Source organism: Myxocyprinus asiaticus, chromosome 26, assembly GCF_019703515.2.
Source record: "Myxocyprinus asiaticus isolate MX2 ecotype Aquarium Trade chromosome 26, UBuf_Myxa_2, whole genome shotgun sequence".
NCBI lineage: Eukaryota > Metazoa > Chordata > Actinopteri > Cypriniformes > Catostomidae > Myxocyprinus > Myxocyprinus asiaticus.
Genome location: NC_059369.1, coordinates 28,458,251 through 28,485,494, shown reverse-complemented (window position 1 = coordinate 28,485,494; position 27,244 = coordinate 28,458,251). Strand labels below are relative to the sequence as shown.

General features: G+C 37.2%; 1 protein-coding gene and 1 long non-coding RNA gene across 2 annotated transcripts in view; one reads left to right on the top strand and one right to left on the bottom strand.

Moving 5' to 3' along the window:
• The window catches only part of LOC127416799 (pleckstrin homology domain-containing family A member 7-like), a 133,222-nt gene that overhangs the window by 100,956 nt on the left and 5,022 nt on the right, over positions 1-27,244 (bottom strand). The window lies entirely within an intron of this gene.
• LOC127416847 (uncharacterized) lies at positions 12,117-15,640 on the top strand. The gene is made up of 3 exons (XR_007893194.1): positions 12,117-12,855; positions 15,095-15,180; positions 15,399-15,640. It is a non-coding gene; the product is annotated as an uncharacterized LOC127416847 (long non-coding RNA).

Genomic DNA, 27,244 nt, shown 5'->3' with positions numbered 1-27,244 from the left:
AATACTTAGCTAACTTTTTAGCTCCACAATGCAGATATTATAACTGCACAACAATGCTACAGAAAGTACTTCAAAATGTGTCTTCTCCAAGATATGCTTTAAAAGGTTTTGGTTGGAGTCAGCACAAAAGAAACTTTAAAGTAAGCGTTTTTAAATGACGTTGAGGTAAAGAAGTTTATACTTCTGCAAAATGTAAAGCAGAAATGAACATGTCTCAAAACAGATGAGTATTTAAAATATCCTTCTTTAAAGAGTACAGCTTATCCTCTTTTTTGTGTACATTAATAATTCATTATCTAATAGTATAATTATCTGTGAATCCAGCCTTACATTAAATTATCACATGGGTTTTAAGTGATCAGATCTTTATTTATATCGTGTGTTACATTAAAAAGCTACAGAGGTCAAGCTGTCTGTTCTGATAGTGTTGCAAACAGCAGAGAAAAAAATAATGCTCAATGCAAGTAATAAATGCAACTAACTATTTAATTGACAACAATTAGGAAAGCAAAATAAGTGAAGGATAATGGACAGTCAGCCTGTTGTTATTGCACAATAAACCCCGACAGGGTGATCAGGACACCGATGTGTAGCGGGGGGGGGGGGGGTTGTTGTGTCTTGTATCAGCCTGAAGGAGTTTATTTTGCGTTAATAACCAGCTGACTTTACATTATCCCGCTTATTACACAGCTACTAACCAAATAAATTAATACATGGACATATATTATTGATTTGCGTTGAAATTGTGTAATTTGAGAAAAACAGCTAAAATCAACTTCTGGTTTGTATCGGAGTTCTACTGGTGTTTATTTTGTGAAAATGACCGTCAGATTCCTCATTATTCAACCTATTACAAGACTACTTGCCAAATAAACAAATGAATGGACATGAAACATTGATTTAAGTTGAAATTATTTTATTAGCTTACTTGTAGAGATCACACAGTGATCTGAGAATCAGGATAGAAGGCTCACATTACCTTTATGAGCGGTCTCATACGTACGCAAATGTGCGGTTGTGATAGAGCAATATCGGACCGCTAGATGGGCCATTGACCAATTAGAATCGAGTAATAGGCTTATTCACTTTTAAAAGAGAGGAAAAAATATCTAAAATATCTTAGGCTATTTTTTGTATTTTTTATTTGTGATGTCAAAGGCTGTGCGTCCACTCAAACTCTACTCAATTTTGGTGCAAATTCATCTGTCACTTGGTGATATGACTAATACTAACACATATTTGGCCCATTGTTTGTTCCATTTATCAGATTACACTGCTGTTTAACATAATTGAACATTTTCCAAATCAGCCAACATCATATAAATAATTTTGCATATTGCTGGGCCTAAGCAGTTCATTTTTAATTTAATAACTTTTATGTTTAATTTTAAGGACATTTTATTTACTTTTGTACAATAAACAATTTTGGCACCGTGTTGGGTCACCAAGTGATGTCCAAAGTAAAATCCGGGTCCTGAAGCAAAACAGGTTGAGGACCACTGTTATAGATATGGTTTAATTCTTAGCAGACCACTACTGACAATCTGCTATCATGTCCTTTCTTTTAATTGTCAGCCACATTTTTACAGTCTAATCCATCCTTAAAGATGAGCACACTTTAACCACAATCATAAGACTGTGCCTGCATGAATTTGAATGTGTGGTCTGGTCAATGTCATCAGCTGAAGTGAAGTGTGTGATTAGTGACGTACATACAGCTTATCTACAGCACACAGCACTCTGCCGCCTACACACACAGCCCCCAAAGTCAGGGGGACATCTTCCCTGATGTTTAAGGATTTGCCCTATAAATCTCAACTCCTCACTCTTTCTCTCACTCTCTCTTTTCTTCTCTACCATGAACACAGTTTTGACCTTGTGAAGACTATTTTTGTATACTGAAAATATCTTATTAGTAAAGTTCAAGTTTGTGAAAGATTATTATAAAAACACACCTATAACAACACATCAGAACACAAGCAAAGTTGCAAATACTTAATGACAAATCAACACAGTATCCCTGCTAAAAATATGTATGTATTTTTATACAGTATTGTGTAATGTATTACATGTATTAACTGTTAAAATTATTTAGTAATTTAAATAACAACTGTGATAATGTTTTAATGATACACATTATAATACATTTAAATGATATATTTGTAAATATAACTGTCTGGTTTGGTTCAGCCACCAAATCAGATGGAAGGAAACTACAATGGACAGTCAGGACTGCTGAGAGGATTATTGGTGCCCCCCTGCCCACTTTTCAAGACCTGTATGTCTCCAGGGTGACGAAACGTGCAGGTAAAATGACTCTGGACTCCACAAACCCTGCCCACTCCCTTTTTGAACTGTTGCCCTCTGGCCGGCGCTGCAGAGCACTGAGCGCCAGGACATCCAGGCACAAGAAACGTTTTTACCCTCAGGCCATTTTCCTCATGAACAATTAAACTGCCTTCAGGAATCCCATAGTGCAATAATGTAAATACATATCTCATTGTAACACTTCTCAGTGGAAGGAGGAGGCAAGAAGCAGATTTCCTGGTTCAGGTAAGAGTTTTATTCTCCTCACTGCAACAAATACACTATTTCAGGGCTTTCACGGTGTTCAATAATTCACTCTAAAAATAAACAAACTATTTCAAAAAAATAAACTCTCAGCTTCGTAATAATAAACTCTTGGCTTCGCAATAGGGTCTCTGTTGCCCAGGCTCTCTCTCTCGTCTACCTGCGGTGTGGCTCTATTTATGCCGCTCTCCCCGTGCTCACTGAAATTAGAGACAGGTGTTAGACATAATTTAGCTCAGGTGTAAGCGCCCTTACCGCTTTCTCTCTCTCCGGAGAGATGCTTGACCACGCCCCCGCTGCCACACTCATGTACATCTGTAAATTCACATATTTAATTAAATAACTGTACATACCCCTACCTTGCACGTACATTACCACTTGCACATGTACATACGCCATTGTGTTATATGTCCTATTATTTGTATGTCTATTTATACTCTTACCTTATTGTATATTCTGTGTCTCACTGTAATATTCTGTGTGCACTTGTTTCTCCAAAAAACTAAAAAACATTCCTTGTGTACATAGCAATAAAGCTCATTCTAATTCTAAATATAGAAACTATATATATATATATACACACACATCAAACACAGCTGAATTAGAAGCTGTTATAAAGTTCTAATGTGTGCTTTATATACACTGGCGGCCAAAAGTTTGGAATAATGTACAGATTTTGCTCTTATGGAAAGAAATTGGTACTTTTATTCACCAAAGTGGCATTCAACTGATCACAATGTATAGTCAGGAAATTCATAATGTGAAAAATTACTATTACAATTTGAAAAAAAAAAAAACAAATGTTCAGAACTTCTTAAACTACTTCAAAGTGTTCTCATCAAAAAATCCTCCACGTGCAGCAATGACAGCTTTGCAGATCCTTGGCATTCCAGCTGTCAGATTGTCCAGATACTCAGGTGACATTTCACCCCACGCTTCCTGTAGCACTTGCCATAGATGTGGCTGTCTTGTCGGGTGCTTCTCACGCACCTTAAAGTCTAGCTGATCCCACAAAAGCTCAATGGGGTTAAGATCCATAACACTCTTTTCCAGTTATCTGTTGTCCAATGTCTGTGTTTCTTTGCAATTCTTCCCATAAGGCCTGCACCCCTGAGTCTTCTCTTTACTGTTGTACATGAAACTGGTGCTGAGCAGGTAGAATTCAATGAAGCTGTCAGCTGAGGTCATGTGAGGTGTCTATTTCTCAAACTGGAGTCTCTGATGTACTTATCCTCTTGTTTAGTTGTACATCTGGCCTTCCACATCTCTTTCTGTCCTTGTTAGAGCCAGTTGTCCTTTGTCTTTGAAGACTGCAGTGTACACCTTTGTATGAAATCTTCAGTTATTTGGCAATTTCAAGCATTGTAAAGCTTCATTCCTCAAAACAATGATTGACTCTCGAGTTTCTAGAGAAAGCTGTTTCTTTTTTGCCATTTTTGACCTAATATTGACCTTAAGACATGCCAGTCTATTGCATACTGTGGCAACTCAAAAACAAAGACAATGTAAAGCTTCATTTAACAAACCAAATAGCTTTCAGCTGTGTTTGATATAATGTTTAATATAATAAGTGATTTTCTAGTACCAAATTAGCAATTAAGCATGATTACTCAAGGATAAGGTGTTGGAGTGATGGCTACTGGAAATGGGGCCTGTCTAGATTTGATCAAAAATGACTTTTTTCAAATAGTGATGGGGCAGTTTTTTACATCAGTAATGTCCCGACTATACTTTTTGATCAGTTGAATGCCACTTTGGTGAATTAAAATACCAATTTCCTTACAAAACAGCAAAATCTGTACATTATTCTAAACTTTTGCCCACCAGTGTATCTTTATAGCCCCCGTCTCAAGAGAATCTATGAACCAGATCCTTTATTCCAGATCTCAGCTAACCCACAGACTTACTATTAATACATCTCACTAAAACACAACCTGCAGGCCTTAGCCACACTATAACACTAAACATGTTATCCTACAAGCAAATCATTTTGAACACCAGTGCGACACTAAATGTAGGAAGAGTAACTGAACAACTCAACATCAGCTAGAAGGAAATGAATTAATCCTTTCCTCCACAGTGCACTCAACACAGAATCTAGGATGTTGTTCTGTAGCAGTCAGTGTGTGTGTGTGTGTGTGTCTGTGTGTCTGCAAATGAGTCAAACTTCTACATAACAGTCACGAAAAATGTATGCATGCAAAGTGGTAGTTACAGAGAGGTTGGTAATTTAAGACTGTTAGGGATTTATGCTCAATTTATGCTCCTCCGTGTTCCCGGAATTAAAAGCAGAGGTCCGCACATTAAGTGCCGCGTGAACATCGCTATTAATCCAAGGTTTCTGGTTCAGGTAGGTCCGTATTGTTTTGCTTAAATCACTTGCTTAAATGACTGGTGCCCTGTTGCTCTGACCCCCATCATCAGCAAATGCTTTGAGAGACTAATCAGAGATTACATCTGCTCTGTGCTGCCTCCATCACTGGACCCATCACAGTTTGCTTACCGCAACAACCGCTCCACTGATGATGCCATTGCATCTACAATACACACTGCTCTCTCCCACCTGGAAAAAAGGAATACTTATGTGAGAATGCTGTTTGTAGACTACAGCACAGCATTCAACACCATAGTGCCCTCCAAGCTTGATGAGAAACTCCGGGCTCTGGGCTTAAACAGCTCGCTGTGCAGCTGGATCCTGGACTTCCTGTCAAGCAGATGCCAGGTGGTTAGAATGGGCAGTAACATCTCCTCATCACTGACCCTCAACACTGGAGCCCCACAGGGCTGTGTTCTCAGCCCACTACTGTATTCCTTGTACACACATGACTGTGTGGCAACACATAGCTCCAATGCCATCATTAAGTTTGCTGATGATACGACGGCGGTAGGTCTGATCACTGACAATGATGAAACAACCTACAGAGAGGAGGTGCACACTCTGACACGCTGGTGTCAGGAGCACAACCTCTCCCTCAACGTCAATAAGACAAAGGAGCTTGTAGTGGACTTCAGGAGAAGAGAAAGAGAACACAGCCCCATCACCATCAAAGAAGCACCAGTGAAGAGAGTCAGCAGCTTCAAGTTCCTGGGTGTCCACATCACTGAGGAACTCACATGGTCCGTCCACACTGAGGCCATTGTGAAGAAGGCTCATCAGCACCTCTTCTTCCTGAGACGGCTGAGGAAGTTTGGAATGAACTGCCACATCCTCACACGGTTCTACACCAGCACTGTAGAGAGCATCCTGACTGGTTGCATCTCCGCCTGGTACAGCAATAGCACTGCCTACAACCGCAAAGCCCTGCAAAGTGTGGTGCAAACTGCCAGACACATCATCGGAGGTGAGCTTCCCTCCCTCCAGGAAATATATACCAGGCGGTGTGTGAAAAAAGCTCGGAGGATCATCAGAGACTCCAGCCACCCGAGCCATGGGCTGCTCTCACTGCTACCATCAGGCAGGTGGTATTGCAGCATCAGGACCCGCACCAGCCGACTTCATGACAGCTTCTTCCCTCAAGCAATCAGACTTTTGAACTCTTGATCTCTTACGATCAATATACATCAGCACTGCACTTTATTAATCTTATTATCTCACACTGGACTGTCATAAATTATATTCTCTTAACAAAACACTAGCAACTGACTATCAACCGACAGCCTGAATGTCAATACAGTACAATACAACCTACTGTACATTTTATATATACTATATATATTATTTTTTTATTGTATAATGTGTATTCTATATTGTGTGTATTGTATAATGTACATTGTATGTTATTATTTGTATATTGTGTTGTGTGTAATTATGTGTATATTAGATTTTAAATTGTGTTGTGTAAATTTGATGTTCATTGTAGATTGGTATACAGTGCATCCGGAAAGTATTCACAGCGCTTCACTTTTTCCACATTTTGTTATGTTACAGCCTTATTCCAAAATGGATTAAATTCATTATTTTCCTCAAAATTCTACAAACAATACCCCATAATGACAACGTGACAGAAGTTTGTTTGAAATCTTTGCAAATTTATTAAAATAAAAAACGAACAAAATCACATGTACATATGTATTCACAGCCTTTGCTCAATACTTTGTTGAAGCACCTTTGGCACCAATTACAGCCTCAAGTCTTTTTGAGTATGATGCTACAAGCTTGGCACACCTATTTTTGGGCAGTTTCTCCAATTCTTCTTTGCAGGACCTCTCAAGCTCCATCAGGTTGGATGGGGAGCGTCGGTGCATAGCCATTTTCAGATCTCTCCAGAGATGTTCAATCGGGTTCAAGTCTGGGCTCTGGCTGGGCCACTCAAGGACATTCACAGAGTTGTCCCGTAGCCACACCTTTGTTATCTTGGATGTGTGCTTAGGGTCGTTGTCCTGTTGGAAGATGAACTTTCGCCCCAGTCTGAGGTCCAGAGCGCTCTGGAGCAGGTTTTCATCAAGGATGTCCCTGTACATTGCTGCATTCATCTTTCCCTCGATCCTGACTAGTGTCCCAGTTCCTGCTGAAGAAAAACATCCCCACAGCATGATGCTGCCACCACCATGCTTCACTGTAGGGATGGTATTGGCCAGGTGATGAGCGGTGCCTGGTTTCCTCCAGACATGACGTTTGCCATTCAGGCCAAAGAGTTCAATCTTTGTTTCTCGTGGTCTGAGAGTCCTTCAGGTGCCTTTTGGCAAACTCCAGGCGGGCTGTCATGTGCCATTTACTGAGGAGTGGCTTCCGTCTGGCCACTCTACCATACAGGCCTGATTCGTGGAGTGCTGCAGAGATGGTTGTTCTTCTGGAAGGTTCTCCTCTCTCCACAGAGAAATGCTGGAGCTCTGTCAGAGTGACCATCGGGTTCTTGGTCACCTCCCTGACTAAGGCCCTTCTCCCTCGATCGCTCAGTTCGGCCAGCTCTAGGAAGAGTCCTGGTGGTTCCAAACTTCTTCCATTTACAGATGATGGAGGCCACTGTGCTCATTGGGACCTTCAATGCTGCAGAAATTTTTCTGTACCCTTCCCCAGATCTGTGCCTCGATACAATCCTGTCTCGGAAGTCTACAGACAATTCCTTGGACTTCATGGCTTGGTTTGTGCTCTGACATGCACTGTTAACTGTGGGACCTTATATAGACAGGTGTGTGCCTTTCCAAATCATGTCCAATCAACTGAATTTACCACAGGTGGACTCCAATCAAGTTGTAGAAACATCTCAAGGATGATCATTGGAAACAGGATGCACCTGAGCTCAATTTTGAGTGTCATGGCAAAGGCTGTGAATACTTATGTACGTGATTTTTTTTCATTTCTTCTTTCACGTTGTCATTATGGGGTATTGTTTGTAGAATTTTGAGCAAAATAATGAATTTAATCCATTTTGGAATAAAGCTGAAACATAACAAAATGTGGAAAAAGTGAAGCGCTGTGAATACTTTCTGGATGCACTGTATGTCTCATCACTGTCACGACTGCTATGTTGCTCGGAACCGCACCCAAGAATTTCACACACTATTGCACTTGTGTATATGGTTGTGTGACAATAAAAGTGATTTGATTTGATTTGATTTATTAAACCAGTCAATCACCATTTCTCATTGGGTTCTATTAACCTCCATTGCCTCCTTTAACAGACAGCCACTGACCTAGTTTAATAAAAGAAGTGAAAGGTCAAAACATCAAAAGTTCATTTAAACTAAATGTTGGTGCACCGAATCACAGATCGAACAATCTCCTCGTTTCACAGGCTTGGGACTTCACTGGGAAGCTGAGATTGGAGTAATATCTCACTTTGAAAGGTGTCTTTAGGGAGGTGTGCCTATAGTGTGAGTGGATTTTTTGCTCGCCATGCCTTGGGAAGAGATCATTGGACATGTGATTCCTATTTAACTGGGAAACTGTTAGAACACAATAAACATGTTGGGATGTTAATTTAATTATGCAAACAAAAGACAGAGCCAGTCTGGCCAAGATGAATTGCTGTGTGGTCAATACACAAATACATAAGGTGTGGGATAAACCATTGTTGCAGTTAAGGAACAAAATAATCACATATGTCAACACGCTCCAAAAACATTATTATTTATGTATTAGGTGTCTAGGGACATGTTTTTTAAAAAAAGTTCAAGAAGTTATTTTAACTTGATGCATCGTCTAAAAAATGTGGTGCTTCTGTGCGGCTCAACGGTCAAAGATGTTCATCTTGTTCATTAAAAAGCGCATTTAAATAGAAAATGCATTTAAATATAATTTTTTTTTTTAAAAACAGCACAGATGGAGACATGTTTGGTGTGAAAGGCCCCTTACGGTGGTAAAATGCCTGGATCTCCTAGTCCTTTAGATAAATGACAACTGCATGGTGATCATAGCTAGTCATGTTATTTTATGTTAAAATATTTCATCCTTTCCTAGCTTAATGTGCGAAGACAGCTATAAGTAAGCCACTCATGAAAACAGTAAACACTCTGACTCTGCTATGATTGCCACTTTCGGCAAAGTTCCGTACGTCTGAATGGCTCAACATAGCAACACTGACTCAAAGGATGATGTGAGTTAGGGGCTAGATAACCTGTTTGTCTTGATGGCAAATGGGTAGTATGTTTGGGAAACCTGTTTGAAAACAGTCATTAGTTTTGTGATTCTGTGATTCTAATGGCGTAAAAATGACAGACTTCACATTTAAGGCCAGAGTTATTTCTGACAAAATACCCTATAGTCTTGGTGCTTGGATGAAAGGGAAGAGTCTTATTGATTGAGTGAAGTAAATCACACTTGAATTGGGCACATCACGGTAATTACTACCAGTGTGCCTTTTAAACAGGACCAAAAGTGATTGCCTTCAGAGTAAACAACCATGCAATTCCATTCCATTCATTCTTCTATTTAATTGGAAGTGACTTCCATTTGAGGACATGATCTTTGAAGACAAACTAGGTGATATTTTCAGAGTAGTAGTTACATGAACACTAAATCTCCCTTTGCATGATTTCAAAAGACTTCATCTACTGGGAGGGAAGAGGCAATCATGCATGTGACAGCACTCCAAAAACATACAAAAGAAGATCTCTTACAACTGACATAAAAGGACTTTGAAAGGGGTCTGAGTAAAAACACAAAAATATTTATTAGATAAATCTGACCGTTCGCTGGTTGTTCACCGAGAGTCTCAGCAGATGCAGTATGTCATGCAGGTTTTGTGTGCCTACTAAGCTCTGTCATAAATACTAAGTTCTGGACATTTTATTTTGTCATTGCAACTTTGTGAACAGAAAATGTAATTTGTGTCCAAATACGTGTCTATTATTGAGCCCTTCATCGCCATTGGAATGCAATCTAAAGCTATTTATCTACACAATCGTTTTGCATTATAGGCTTTTATGAAGCAACATAAAATAATGTCACAAAAATTATGTCCGTCAGACTTGATTAAATTTACACATGAAGTTATGGATGCACAAACACATTCTGTTCAATAAATCTGACTAAATCCAGATGATCTAAGAAGGTTATTTTCAGCAAATTAATGTTTGAGTTCTGTTCGGTGTAAATTAATTACCATTTGAATGTAATGCGATCATTCTCCTCATGTAAATTAGATTTTGTTATGATTGTTTAAAAAATAGATCGCAGTGCCCTACTTCCGATAAATATTTGATAGTTTATGGCCATTATTACAGGTAAAACTCAATGTGGGAATCCAGAGAACTTTATTTGCTGAATAAAACCGCAGGTCTGTCTGTATGCTGTCAGTCAAAGCTCAACGCGAGTCTGCTGTTAAAGCCACAGCTGCGTGTCTCGTGGCCCACAGACGCAATATAAAACTTTGGCTTACCTGAGGGAGAAATTGCTATCTCCGCATGTGAAATTATTACATTTATACTCAGTAAGGAACTGAATGTCCAGATGCTTAAGGGCATTTTACACAGTACGTGGCAAGCGACAAGCTTTTGCAATCTGCATGTTGCACACGTGCAACAATGCCCGCAACTGCTGCAGCTCAGCGCAAGAGTGAAAAAATGTATCTCACGTGTATACTGTGAATATTGTATTCTGTTTTGCATGCAAGTGATAGTTAAAAAAAAATAACGAACAAATAAAATGACTTTTAAATCTCTATAAAATAATAATATACCACATAACTTATCCTCAATAAACAAGTTTGTTGGGTAGACATTGTTTCTGAAAAGATAAAATATTCCATATTTCCATGGCCTGTTTTCCCATATTTGAGTTCTAAACTAAAATGGGTAGATCATGTTGAACTAAATGTAAGATCTAGTAGAAAAAAGTAGATCTTCCAGCTTGAATATACATCTTTTTATATTATAGATCTGCTTTGGGTGTCTGTTGGCTTTAGAAATGGTTTGCACAATTGTTTTGTTGTTGTTATTCAATTGTAAAATACATAAAAACTTGCATTTTAGCCAAACGTGTCTTCACCTCGACAACTTTATGCAATCTGAGTTATTAAATAATTTTTCAGATTACTCGATTAATTGTCAGAAAATGTTTTAGATTACTCGATTATCAGAATAATCGATAGTGTCAGCCCTAAACGTAATCCATATAGACAATTTTAAGCAATAACAAAGGAATTCATGTTTATCTGAAGGGACTTATCCAGACGTGTTGTTGATACCGAGCATCTATACAAGAGATGCGATGAAAGAGTATCGTAGTTTAGATGCTCACAATTATTTCCTCAGCGGAACGGTCAGAAATATTGGATCGCTCCTATTATAATCAATGAAGCCATTCAATGAAGCTGTCTGTGACCTGTGGACAAGGTAAGGGTTTATTTTTTTGTGCTGCTAATTTGTAAGTCCTACCAGAGATAAGATGTGTGCTACAATTGTTAGTACTGCATGTATCCAGCCATCTCGCTTCACAGCTGCGGTTCATGCGTCCATTTGTGTTTGCTTTTTCGGAATCAAAACACTTTAATTTTCGTTAGTTCCAGGCGTCCAGAGACACCGAACAACATGGTCCATATTTTAATAATGACATTTTATCACAATCATGTTAATGTTAGTAAAGTTAATTGTGTTAAAGTCACTATGAATAAAGCACCTCCAGCTGTTGTTTTGAATGAGTTTGAACAATAGCAGGAAATGTTCAAGGGGCAAAGTTGTCACTTCCTTAAACCGACAAACAGTCCTTGAAATGGTCTATAATACAATTTTATAGAGAGAGCATCTAAACCTGCTTTGTTGGTAAACTGTTCTCTCAATCCAGTATTATGCTGCAGTTTTGATATATTGCTTTCTTATGTGAGTCAGAATAACAGTGTTACCAACAAAGGTGAGATTTAATGATTCAGAAACAACAGCCTGGTGCTATAAAAGAGACTTTTTAATGAATAATTCTAAATACCTTAGTTTGCACTAAAACAACAGAGACCATTTAAAGACCATTTAATTTTTATTGTTCTTAAGGATAAGAGAACAATGTATTGTAATAATTTCAATAAAGAAAAGACAGTAAGCCAATATTTTCTTATATATTATTTTTAATATCATTTATATTATATAGTAATAATTTATTTTTTTCTGTACAATGTTATTCTTAATGTGCACTATTCCACGTGTATTTGTATCAAAGTACCATGTGTTACATTATCCAGGCATTAATCCAGACATTATAAAAAGAGTATTTGGCTTCGGGAGTCCGTTTGGAATATACTCGTGCAAAAATACATGTGCAAATATAAATAGGACATATATTTATGCATCAGCGCACTTTATTCATCTCACTCACATAAAAACAGATTATTTACTCCTCAAAATGCATCAACACCATGGAAAGAACATAATGAAACAGTTATGCCAAATTAGGTAAATGAATGCTTTAAATGTGCACTCAGTAATTCTAATCCAATACACTTTTTGTAAAATTCTGCAAATATTTCCTCACAGTCTGCTAGCTGTCCATTCTGTGGGTGGGCTGAATTTTTTTTAGGATTTGTACACAGCACTGGCTCTGTAAATGGGACAAAAACAAAGTGGAACAGTCCGATCCGCACAACACTACTCAAGCCAATCAGCAACAGGGGGTGGTTCTTGCACGTGCACAGGATGGGGGGTGGGGGCAGAGTGACGGGGAATTTAATTAGAAGAGCGACGGCAAATCTGGCTGAAGTGAACTTTCTAAACTCCAGGGAGGACAAATGGCTGAGAAACAGACCAAGAGAAAAAGGTCAGACATATATAAACTAAAAAAGAAGGATTATGATAAGTAGAGGGCTAGCAAACTTGTGTCAACACCGGCTTGAAAACGGATCTTTTTCTTCTTGATAGGTGGGTAAAATATATTTTGCTATGTTTCACAGAACCCATATATGCTATTGTTGTGATGTTAGATTTAGTAGCAGGAGAGATGTGAGTGTCTGGAGCTGGTGTGCATAAAACTGTCTCACATGCATATATTTGGGGGGCGGAGCTTCCAAGGGAGCACTGAAGGAGGGGTGTGTTTGTTTTGGCAGTTTAGTTCAAATATCAAAAGTGTTTCTCAGGAATCGCTGAGTGCACCTTTAACAGCGTTCAATATATTAATCTCTAGGCACTGACAGCTGGGCAGGAAAACAACAGCGCCGCCTACTGTACAGTGGTGATATAGTTTTTCATTTGTATTTTTAACGCACTCTGTGTGTATAGACCTTTCATCTGAAGTTTGTCTTGCAAAATCGTTATGGATTTTTAGCATGGGCCAAACATTTGTCTCTCACGGGCTGGATGTGGCCCAGGGCAGTAGACTATATCACCACTGTACAGTAGGCGGCGCTGTTGTTTTTCAACAAACATTTATACTCTCCTGCCCTGCCCTGCCCTGCCCAGCTGTCAGTGCCTAGAGATTAATATAATGAACACCTATTGAGGAACCCTGGATTAGACCCTGAAAGATTTGCAGTGTCTAATAGAAAACTTGCAAAATATGGTTCTACAAGATATTTGGCCCAAAATTGCTTGTACCACATATTGATGCAGATCCAAATCATGGATGAATGAATTGTGAAGTGGCAAATGGATAATTTATCTTCGTTCCTGCAAGTTTGGCAGCCACGTTAGACTATATCGATTAAATGATTCATAGCGTAATAGAATTCTTAGAGGTTAGAGGAAATTTGCATACTGCATGTCATTCAACAATATATAGCAGGGCTTTCCAACATTCACAGACCATGGGATGCCTCATCCAGAATCTCCGCCAACCCAGGCACCCCAATACAAAAATAAAAACCTGGGTAACATTCTATAATAATTTTACATTCTATAATATCTATTGCATTGTGTAATGTTTTCCAGATGATTAATGTACCATATTTAGAAATAAACATTGACATTATTTATTTTATTTATATATATATATATATATATATATATATATATATATATATATATATATATATTTTAAAAAACTTATAAGAGTATATGATGTGCATTGTATATATGTCTACAAACCCCCTGCAAGACCTTTGTGGGCCCCTGATTGAAAATTCTGGCATTCAGTTGTAATATCCTAGCAAAAAAAAAATTAAAAAAAAAATACAACTAGCAATATTCATTCTTCAGTGTGCACAAACAACTCTTCATAACACATTTATTGGGCACGGTCCAATTTATACTTCCCTAAAGACTAGCTGTAGAGAGTATCAGTTGCATGTGGTACTGCAACCTGTGTTTATTGACTAGCAAACTGTAGAATACAAGATAATATAAGAACAGTGATGGTTAATGAATGGACTGTTGTGCTTTTACGTTTCAGATATGTTCACATTAAACAAAATACTGTATCTTTAAGAAATGGAGAGAAGTGCCAAACTGTGCCTCATCTTGAAAACAGATCAGAATGATGACACTGGTATCATGCAGTTCCTACTGAATCTGATCAAAACACGTCAATATAGCTTTTACAGCAGTAAACTTGAAACCGTTAACAAATCGAACTGAAGCATCGTTCACATGTCAGGCTGAAGGTGTTTGAGAGATAAGTACCTGATTATTTCGAAGATAGCCTTGTTTGTCCTTGGCCAGGCAAACTTGTGTCTGCCCAGAACCGTCTCCTGGCCTAAGTCCCTATCACAACCGAAGCAGTTCCCCATTCGAAGAGTCACAACAGCACCGACCCGGTCTCTGTGTGTGCTATCTCTTGTCTTTCCTCCTCTCTGTCTCTGCCAGCGCAGGACACACAATCTGAAGCTGCACTAAGATGCCAATGCTGATGTTTACAGTGAGGGCACAGGGGGTTCATGGAGCCAACGCCTCCTGCTGTCACAAAGCATACCATTAGCTCGCTGCCTCATCTGCCTCTCAATCCCTCCTTTGTCGGGCCACCGACAGCTAGAGCTCTGTCATGCAGACCCCACAGCACAACCCCACAGTCAGTGACAGCCATCATGACATAAAACAGTGTTCCATATCCTTGCATGCTGTGAGACAGCAACCACAAAGAAGGACTCTTTCATGCAGCCTGATCTCATGAAATTTACGTCAGCATTACAAAGTTTTTGCAAAACTGAAATTACATGTTACATTACAGGTTTGGCTGCAGTTTCCAAGTAAAATGTCCAGCGGGGGGCACCAAAACCAAGAGAAATGAGGTTGTAATCAGACAAGGTTTTTAAGGTAAATTTTAGATGGAGGTTTTAATGAGTAAAATGTACCTCCCTCACCTAAAACTTTACCCTATACCTAACCAATAGTGTCCTAAAAGATAAATCAGAGTTTAGCAAAACAGACATCATTAACCCTTAACTAACACCTAACCCTAACCAATAGTGTTTTAAAATGCCAGATTGAAATGAAAAGCACATTTTCTGAAGCAACCATTTCATTTCTTGTAGATTCTATGGCACTTTCACTTTCCTGAGTCTTTGGCTGGACTCAAACTGCGATCGACGAGTTCAAAGTCCAACTCTCTATCAGGTGATCTACCAAGCAAGCTAATCACATTGGAATAAGTGTGTAAATGTACAGTAGATACAAGCATTGAAATGTTTCCTTTTTCAAATGATGCGTTAGAGTAAAAGTGTTTTGATATCATCACATCAAGTGGGGGGTGAGTAATAGAGTGAAAAATACATGTTTATCAAGTCATATTCAGCAACTGTACTTATGATTTGTGTGACAATGAATAAAACTCAGTTGTTGTAGCGCCTCTAGTGTTTATTTTACCCGGAAACTGAAGCAAAAGGTAGAAAGTGGCACATTAAAGTCAGTTTGCAAAAATGTATATAGCGTTATGTTCATTCTGTGAAACCAGATTGCTTTCACAACTGGATAAGAGGGGAGATGAGGGGTTTTAGGTGTGGAATTTGTGTTAGGCAAGAGATTTGAGCTTTATTGTAGAGGTAGATCAATTAATCAGCCGACAGATTACCAGTCTGATTAATCTGCCATATCTGGTATTTAGAGATTATCAACATTGGCTGAAAAATTGTGCCCACTTAGCCGATTAACAGAGGCCTTGACTTCTGAGTGCACATTCTGTTTTCGCATATTTGAGTGAATTTTGAATCAACTGGATTTATTTGAAGCAATGTTTTACATGTTTATATACAGCACTGTGCAAAAGTCTTAGGCACATAAGATGTTTCACAAAAGCATTTTTCTTAAGATGGTTATTTATATCTTCAGCTTTAGTGTGTCAATAGGAAATATAAATGTTAGACTCCCAAACATTACTTTTGCAAACAGAAAAGATTAGAATAGAAGAACAGGGAGCCCAGCAACAGATGTCATGGCCCCCAGAAAGCCCCCCACTGAACATCGAGTCAGTCTGAGATTATATAAAGAGACAGAAGCAATTGAGACAGCCTAAACAGATCTGTGGTGAATTCTCCAAGAAGCTTGGAACATCCTATCTGCCAACAACCAAGAAAAACTGTGTCTAGGAGAATTGGTGTTGTTTTAAAGGCAAAGGAGGTCACACCGAATATTGATTAAGCTTTTTTATGTTTACTGGACATTGCATGACATTAAGTGGTAAATGCAAACTATTTGTCATTATTTTTGAAGACATCCTCACTATGCAAAATTTTTCACAAGTGCCTAAAACTTTTGCACAGTACTGTATATTGCCATTATGTCCATCAGCAACCCTCCTCTCTAGATATAGTAATTGGTATCAGCCATTGAAAAACCCACATCTTGTATCTTAAAGTAGGGTTGGGAACTGAGAACAGGATCTTTCAGAACCGGTTAAATGTAGTGTTTAATCTCGGAACTGTATGACTTCCATGACTTTCGGTTCCATTAACGGTTCCCGAAAGTGCAATTTTCCACAGATGCAGACAGAACACCATACTAAAAAAATCTTACAGTGTTTCCCGAAGCGCAATTCAGCCGCAGCACTGCCCCGCATATGATTCTACAGAGTGAAACACACAATGCTCCCAGTGTTGTACAATTCGTGGACGGTTCTTTTTAATCAATCAAAAACATACAGCATGAACAGTGTAGTGTGGATCCCGAATGAATGACTCTTATGAGCTGGCTCTTTTTAGTGAATCAAAAACACTTATATTTCAGTCTGAGTGGTTACTGAATTACTGAAAGTTATCAATTTGTCATGTCCAGTCAAAATGAAACAAGAACTGTTACAGTGTTATGTAATGTTGTACTTGAGGTTTGTAAGTCAGGCAGTGCTGGTTGTTAATATGACATTTTGTAGTTAAAGATAGACACGTGGAATTTTATAAAATAATAAATTCATAAATGAAATATGTAATCAAAAAAAAATTTTTGTTGGTATAGAATTTTTCATAATATACAGTATATCGCTAGGATCAATTATTGGATACTTTTTAGAGGCATACATGCTATGTTTAAACCAGTCTTTTACAAGAACTGTATTCAGGTTATTCCTTATTAGTTATATCTGTGTTGTTTAAATCTAAAATAATCTCATTATTTGGCAACAGGCTGCTAAGGGCAAGAATTGCATTTATTATTAACCAAAATCATTAAATTACTTTAGATTCCCATCCCTTCCCTGTAAAAAATGTCTGTAATTTTAACGGTAAAAGACTGTTAAAATGCCACAGTAAAAAAAAGTTAATTGGTTAACAGGTAGTTACCTTAAAATATACTGGAAAAAATTATAATATTTTTAAAAGGTAAAAAACAGTAATCGGGCGTTTCCAGAATTCCTGACGTGACCCACTATATTTTGTTATATTTTAAGGGAATAGTTGTTTCTTTTTATTTTTAACATCAGTTATGTTCTTTGGGGTGTTCTGTGTTATATTTTATGTAGTGTAGTTTATGTTTATTGCATTATTTTAATTTCAAATGTGTTACCCTATTGGTGTTTAGTGTTTGTGTGAATGACATTGAGCACTGTCCCTACATGTATATTGGTCATTGCTCCTGGAAGGGCCACTTTTGATGAACTTCATGTCATCATGAACACTTCTGTAGTTACTACTGTGACTAACATTACATTATAAAGTGAAAAGCAGATTTTTACAGTTTCAGAAGGTTAATGTATCATGTTTATATCATTTAATAATATGAATAGTAATGACCCGTAAAATATACAGGCATCAATGTTACATCCTGTAAAGCCTGAAATGTGGTTACCGTATTTTTAATGGTAAAGGTTTGGCATCCACAGCTGCCGGTAATTTACCGTTAGTTTTGCTGATTTTTTTTAGTGAGGGTTTATTTTGCAATAATGTCCTTATCCCGCTTATTACACGAAGACTGACAAAATAAATACATAATGGACATGAAATATTGATATGAGTTATAGCCTGGACAAGAAATTGTTCATCTGGTACAACTATCAAATCAGGTCAGCTATCATTATACAAAAATATTTAAATAAGAATGCCAAATATTTGTAAGAATGTCAACTGGCCAATCAGAATCTGTGTAATAACTCTTAATATGATCATTAAGGTCTGGATATAAAGACAAGAAGTTGGACTGCAAGAAGACATCTGACTGTGGCAATGAAACCTAAAGCAGACCAATCATGATCTGTAATAGTAATTCCTATAGCCAGGTAATCCAAAAAAACAAAAAAAACAAAAACAAAACACACTTATCAAATAAGTACCTTAGATGAGATCTCACACTGGCTCTGACTTTGAGATGAATAACATCTGCGAATTCAGTAATTCAAGCATTATCTGCACAACACATCCAAGGAAGAATGAGATATTGATTTGAGAGCAGAATAAAGTAGTTTGAGGCCAATTCTCGTGATTGTATGATTGTCATTGTGCGCTACCAAAAAGAAGGAACAAAGGAGCAGAAGATGTCAGTTGAGTAAGCTTTTAATCCAGAAATGACCTCCTGTGGTCAGGAAGATAGAGGCTTAACTAACTGTAGGTGGCGTCCTGCAGTGCAATTTGTGAGCCTGGTAATCTGGTGAAGGTGAACTGATAGATGGAGGTGAGGTACCTCTACCAGCATCAGATATGGGACAAGGTGGAATAGATGAAAAAAAATTATTCTAATCAGAGCCTCTCTCTCTCTGAGGTCACTTGAGCTGGCAGTCTGTCATAATTGTCTTGCAAAGCTCTGATAGCAGCAAAGAAATTATGAGGCAATCAAGAAGGCAGGGGGCAACTGCAACACAGTATCTTTTGATAAAGACACATATTCAGCATATGATCAGGTTGAGTTCTCTTTCTACCTGAAAAAAAAAAAAAAAAAAGAAGTGGGATCTTTTCAGTTTGTGAGAAATTGCCAGCAAACTTTTTGTTTTGTGGTGGTGAAGTGATTTTTTTGGATGTGCAGTATATTTATTCTTTTTGCTTAATAAATGTAAACATATCTTTTAGGTTGCTGGTTACAAGATAACATAAATTACAGATGCTAACGTTGTTGCTGGTAGTTTCCATACAATATTTTATCTTGGCTGTGAGGTCGAGGGCAATACCAACAATAGTTATTCAATACAATTTTTATGACTTTATGATCTTTAAATAGGCAATGTTAAGAACATAACTTTGTTCATGTTTGAAGACTAATGTTTGAAGATTGTTCTTGACTCATCAGCTGATCAATATACTTTGGTACAAAAGATTTAACCCACATCAAATAATTATAATGTAGGTCCTACTAAGACTTTTGCTTTAAACACAAATTATTACTGACAGCTAAAAGAATTAGTACCCTGGAAAGGCAGAAAACATTCAGTAATATTAAAAATTACTGGATGAATGATTTTACACATATATATAGCACTTTTTCTGACACTACACTCAAAGCACTTTACATAGCGAAGAGGAGACTCTCCTCAACCACCACCAGTGTGCAACATCCACCTGGATGACGCGACGGCAACCATAGTGTGCCAGTACGCTCACCACACACCAGCAATTGGTGGAGAGGAAATAGTAGAGTGATAGAGCCAATTCATGGATGGGTCTTGTTAGGGGGCCATGATTGAGAAGGGCCAGTGGGGGAAATTTGGCCAGGACACTGAGGTTACACCCTTACTTTTTACAAGTAGTACCCTGGGATTTTTAATGACCACAGACAGTCAGGACCTCGGTTTCATGGTTTTAACCGAAGGACGGAACTATTAAAACAATTATAGTATTACTTTGATGTCTGCTCACATTTTAAGTATAGCTGGTTATTATAATTTTTCACCAACAATTTTTTTTTATTATTCCCCCAACCATGTAAAATTCTGATTTCTTGTATTGTTATTATTTTGTATTAATATTATGATCTAGTCTTCCACAACCAAATGCTATTAATTGTACCATTTTGTAGGCAGAGGTATGTTTCTTACTGTAAGTGTTTGTTGCATATAATTTCTTACATGTTTATATGGAAGCCACTGATCACCACCTCTGTGATTTTATACTGTTGGACAAAAGCTGCAGTTTACCAATTGTTCGCTTTCTGACAGACAGCCTAAAAAAACATTTGAAAATTAAAAAACAAAAAGCACAATTTTCTGCAAAAACACAGCATGTTCAATCATTTGATTTAATTTTTAAATTCTAAGAATGACATCCACATTTGTGCTTACAGTCCCATAATTTCTCTTTTTGCAGGTCATATGACTCATCAAACATGTTTTAATGAGTTTTATCATAACTCCCTCAGTCCCTAAGTGATGGAGATGTTAGTCAAGTGTAATGGTAATGGCGAGTATGAGAATCAAGACAATATGCACGGTGGATTTCTCCCACCCTCACAGCCTGCAGGGCACATAAATATGTAATACTGGTCACACACTGCTGTCTTTATCAGAAAGAGATTCATTAATATGAACCACGTTGAGCTGTTTGGCTCACACCATCCTTTAGGCCACAAAAACATCCTAGTTTCATATCCCAAGGGTCTGAGCTGCACATGATTGATCATTTAGTTGCTATGGAGCCTGGACTCAATCTCAAGCTCAAAAACTGTGGAAAAAGTTATTAACCAAGCAATTGTGGTCATTTTAGTGAGGATGTACTACTGTACATGGGATATCCTTATACATATTACCACCAATTGACATTCAGTCTGTGACTGGAGCTGTGATATGTATAACATGCTCAGAATTACCATGTAACTTCAGACTGTTGATCTCAAAGTACATTCTTCTTCAGTTAGCCTAAGTACTGTAAGCCCAGGAACAGGATTCCCATATCCACCCCCTGCTGACTGTTAGGATTACTGCAGTCTGGCTAAACTGAAAACATGCCAACGGACAGTTCACAGACAATATATACATATTATTAAAAAATACAAATAAAAATACAAATAAAAATTTGCTAGCTCCAATCAGATTTGGTGGCTTCTATGCAATTTTCATCAGTCAGAGGGCCCAGGTTTTGGGGAATCAATCTCAAACCACTTAGGATCTTCAAACTTTAGTAGCTCCTGCAAATATTTCTTGAATAAAGTTTATTTTCTAATTCCATTAGCACATTGTTTTTTCTTCTTTAAACATAAATCAAAAAGGTACATTTATTCTAAAACAAGAAAATAAAAACTATTTGCCAATGGGTGAGCATAATAAACCTAATTCAAGATAAATTCTCTGTATCTTACTCAATTTTCCTTCTCAAATTCAATTATTTTATTTTTATATTCAGATATTCTTACTAGAAAACAATAAAAGAAAAATAATGATGAAAATGTTCTTTTTGAAAAATTGACCAAATAAATTCTGCAGTAATAAAACAAATTATATTGGTTTGTCATAAATGACATTTGGTTGTTGTGTTGATACAGTATGAAGTTATCAGTAATAATCTTATTTGCATGGGCACAACACAGAGGAGCAGATAAGGATCATCAGAGAAAGTAGGTCTATGTTGTATTACAAAACATTACCAACTGATAAAGTGTATGACTATGACAGCTGATCAGCGTAAACCAACACCAAGTGGGTCAACCATAGAAAAAAATGTAATGTATGCAACTTTACTGAAACTAAATATTTACTTTTTCAAACTTTTTAAAGAGAGGTGAAATGAGAAGCAGAGCGATGTTGAGCCTACCCCAACACAGAGTTCTCTACATTACTGTTAATAAAAACTATGCTTCCTATTACCGGGTCATTACAAACAGAACAACAGGATTATTTACTATGTAGTAATTAAGTATTCCTACTCATTTTTATTTCAAATAATAATTAAAAGAATGAGAAGAATTTTCATTGGCTCAATTCATTTATTTCAGTTCAATTCAATATTTTTAACCAAATGAGCCGAAATTTACTTAAAGCATTCAACAAAGTATCATTTAGTGTATTCTGAATGAGAGTTTTAAGTTATTATTTATACACAAGTCATCACAAAATGATGAGGCATTTGTAACTAACTACTAAAGAGATCTAAATAAGATACTTTCCCTTTGCAAAACAAGCTAGTCACAGTGTAATTTAAATCTGACTGTCATCATTTACAATTTTCAATCACCAACTTTCATAATCAGAAGCCAGGGTCTTTGCAAGATTATCTCAGGCTAATTTAGCCACTTTTAAGCTGTCAAATGCTGATCATTTGACAGAGCTTTTAGTTGCCAAGTTACCAGTATTTAACAAAACAGTCAGAAGCACTTGTATATACGGTATACCAATAAAGCCTGCCTTTACAATGATTTTAATGTAAGGAAAAGAAAGTAAATATGTCCCTAAATGTGAGGAGTTTATTCACTCACTGTCTCCATAACATCATTAGTTCAACCATTGCTTTCAAAATGGGTTTTACATTTCCCATTACAATGGAGGATAGAAAAGGTTTATTCCAACACTGCTATGCAAGCAGTTTGCTAAATACTGTACGCAATACAAAATTCTGTGTACATTCAGCAAATAAAGAGTACAAGCTAACAAACACTTCAAAATCAACCAGCCCCCAATTAATAGAACTGGCAACATATCACTGCACAATGCTTCAGTACATAATCAAAGTATACTCAATAAGTTACAGTTAATTTGTGAGGCAATTAGTGTCCAAACTGCAGTAGTCTGAAGGACTAGAAACAGAAGGACGTCAACAGAAAGCATCCAACCACAGAAGTCACATTTCAGAGGGAACAATACTTTCAGTCATTTCAAGGACATCCTGAGGTACAGCATATATTAAAGCATTCACACATGCACAAACTCACGGTTTGTATTTTTGTATAGCAATGTCAACAATTTTATTGTCAACAATAAAAGCACTAAAAATGTGGTTTTACTTGTAATTACTGTAAATGGAGTGAATTATGTTAAGGATGTGAAAATCCATGGGTTGCTAACTACTGGTTGGCCAATATTGGATTTTCAACAACCAATGGGGACATGGGGACAAACCAACAAGACAAATGCTGATATTTATAGTGCTGGGTGGAAAATGGCAGATATAATGCCGATATATGCAGCCCAGTGTTATACAATTTGATGACATCCAATGAGACGTACACTATATTGACACTTTTTTCACACAAGATTCACTCAAAATTCAAAAGCAGAAATCATGTGCTTTTTATTGCCAAGGCTGCTGTTAAATTTTGAACTGATAAAATCGGGCAATCAAGCACATGCCAATGCCTATAATCTCAAAATGGCCAAATATCGTATAATGATGGCCTTGCCGATATAATACTAATACTACAGTTGCTAATACTAACAAAATTGGGAGAAATTCAGTGTTATTTATTGACAAGGCTGCTGTTTGATTTTGAAACTGACACACCAATCAATCTGTCAATCAAGCAATTATCAACCAATACAATAGTCTCAAAATGGCCAAATATCGGCCAGTTACTTGGCCTGGCCAATGTATCAGTCTTTCACAAGTGCTATCAAAATTGGAAGTAATTCTGTTCTTTACTGACAAGGCTGCTGTAAGATTTAGAAACTGACAAACAGAGGAAATGGCACTTACGTAAATCAGTTAATGCCGATTATCTTGGCAAATTAATCGGCAAATTAATCTGTCTGGCTAATAGATCACTCTATCACTAGTGCTAGCTAAAATGAGAGACATTGTGTGTTATTTATTGACAAGTCTGTTGGTAGATCTTGAAACTGACACAAGGTAAAGACCACTTTTGATGATTGGCAAATCGATAAAATTTTCGGCCAATGCCGATAATCTCGAAATGGCCAAATATCAGCCAATTAACCGGCCTGGCTGATATATCTGATTTATCACTAGTGCTAACAAAACGGGAGGTGCTGTGATCATCTTGCTGGGAGGGAGTCAAAGATTTGTAATCGGGGGGCTAAAGATCCAGAGTTGTGGAGAAAGGTGGTCACAGATTAAGCGTCAGTCTAGAATATCATGCTTTAACTGGACATTTGCAAGCACTCAGGAAACTGGTTTTGCTAAGGAAAGATACCAAGTAATGAATTAAATAGTAATGAAGTAAAAATACTTTATTAATGTACTTGTATTCAGTTTTTGAATATTTATAAAATTTTGAAAAGTATAAATATTTCTGTTGACTTTCACTTTTACTTCACTACATTTTAAAGAGAAAATTAATACCTTTTCTCTGATATATTTCTCCTGACCCTTTGGTAACTTTTGCAACTGTACATCGCAAAAAATCAAATAGCTGTACGTGTATATTGCATGCGGATCTGCGATAGTGAGGTCTGATTTGTGAAAGAGTCATTTAAGTAGAATCTTTTCAATTTGATTCATCTGAATAGGTCAAAAAGATTCAAAAAATGGTGAATGATTAGTTTTGCGAATCACAAATCTGAATCAAAATCACAAGGAAATACTTGTCGAACAATGCATATTGCGTTGTCTCCACTGGGGAAGAAAGGAAAACGCTCATGAAAGTTTTAATTGATTGAATTAGTCAGAGCAGTTTTTGAGTTAACTCCTCCAAATACAGGGTGTGTCTCATTCAGCTCCCTAGTTCAGTAGTCAGGGCACTAATCAGGGAGTCAGCCATTTCTAAGGCGGTCTCAATCCCAAAATATTCCAGAGCACTGAAACGTTCCCTCCCTAAAAACTCCAACAATGCAACGTGACAACCAGGGAGCATCGTTGCTCACTATGTCCCCTTATCAGAAATGTCTTCATGTCTTCTGAAGTCTTTCAAGTCGTTAGAGTAGAAGAGTAAATCCAAGAAGTCAAATTGAGACACAGGGATAGACTCCAGCACGGCACTGCCACTCAACGAAGTGGCCATGGGCATAATTAGCTGTGCTGTAAGTGATGCGCTTTACTTGTACTTTTGATAATTAAGTAAATTTAATATAAGTTACTTCATAACTTAAGTATTTTGCTCATGATCTACTTTAACTTTTGAGTCAATTTCCATGAAGGTATCTTTACTTAAGTATGACAAATTGGTACTTTAAATATAACACTGAAAGTTACAATGCTGGATTTATGACAGAGGTGACAAGGCACAGAAGGCATCAGATGCACATCATCAAGCTCTGCTAGTATTTCTCTATTTTTATGGCCCATCTCTCGGCCACACACTCTTATTAGAGGCTAATTTGTGAGGAGGCGGATCCTCCACCACACCCACCTCTAAGGATCACTGGTCATCACTCTTCGTCTTCTGCTTCCCAGAGTTTGGAGCAAGGAATGGGAGGGCCAGGGCAACAATAATTGGAAGGTAGGCGAATCATCAGTCACACTGCACGTTATGTCCATGTCAAACCCCATGTGCGGGCATCTTTCCCAGAAGCAGCCACAGCAATAATGCCCAACTGAGAATACAACTCACTTTCAGCATTAACTCAAGTTAATTATTTACCAGACCCACAGGATCACAAGTTTCTTTTATCAATTTTGCATGAGGTTCTATTGTTGTATGGTACGGGCTTGTATGAGTGAATTTGTCTGTTGTTGAGCATTACGTACATAAGCCCAGGTTGTTAAGAGACGAAATGGAAGTAATAGAAGGGTAGTAAAAAAAAAAAAAAAATGAAAAAAAAAAGAATAGAAAAACATTCTTGAACTTTCAGTTCCCTTTTTACTGAAATTAAACTGCTTGCTTTTTTGCATCAGTATACTCAGATGAGTAAGGGATCCTTGAATCTATTGTAGCACATGCAGTGCTCTTAAATCCTTCAAACTTTTGTAAAGATGCCATTGAGGGGATAACATCAAATGTCTATTTATGGAAATACTCAGGCCACTGAATCAAAGTTAGATTCACTTCCTGTTGCGTTTGGAACTTTGAGAGATTCAAAAATACACCAGCGACTGAAGCAGATGCTGGTCCTTGCTGGAAAGATGGGTTCAGGCTGCTGGATATTAAATAGCAGTTACTGACATACTGCTTAAGTTACATTTTTCCATAAGGGTGATTTTCCTGAAGGTTATATTTCACCCCAAAATCAAAAATATTTGAGGAAAAAAATATTTGCATAAAGCCTATGTTTAAAATGTTTTTTTTTTCTTTTTTTTTTCGCCATTGTGACATTATTTTCAGGACAATTAAGCACATTGTCCCAAACATTTAGTTCTCATTGCTGTAATGTGTCTGGTCACTTTCTTTTACTATTCCTGTTATAAATAACTTATTACTAAGTAGGCCAATAAATTAAAGGCAATAAAACAAATACTACCATGATGTATAAATACTTTATTATTTGAATAATACAATAATGTGCTTAATTGTCATGGAAATGATGTCACAATTCAAAAAATACTAATTGTTCTAAAAATTGGCTTTATTTTCTACATGCATAACATTATCTTTTTCTTTTGATTTTGGAGTGAAGGCCAGGACACTTTCCCAAATGGCCTATAATGCCTGGTAAACCACACATTTTCTAAACAATTCTTGTAAACTTTGCACCAATCCACAATCATTTTAAACCATACGTAACATATTAGTAACATTTAGCTTTGTGTTCCCTAATCACATTGCTATTCATGCTGTACACAGCATTGGTCAGGTGAGTAACTATTACATCCTGGTTATCTTTATTCAAACAGGCTCCACCCATGTAAGATCCTCAAACAGACTGTCGCATGATGTATTTTTGAATTTGTCAGCAAAAACATTACAGTCATGCAGGTGAAGGTGCAGTCTGACTCTCTTTCACTCTTTCACAACACAGTCTCAGAAAAAGCACAACTCTGATTCCCACGCTCAACATCACTGCTCTCAATGCAGGTATATGATGATCATCAAATGTTATCTATACATTCTCAGAAAACCCAGGGCTTTGTGCTGACTTCAATAAAAAAAATAACAATAACAAAAAAAGTGCCATATCCATCCCCAAATGAGCACTCTATTAGCCCTTTTC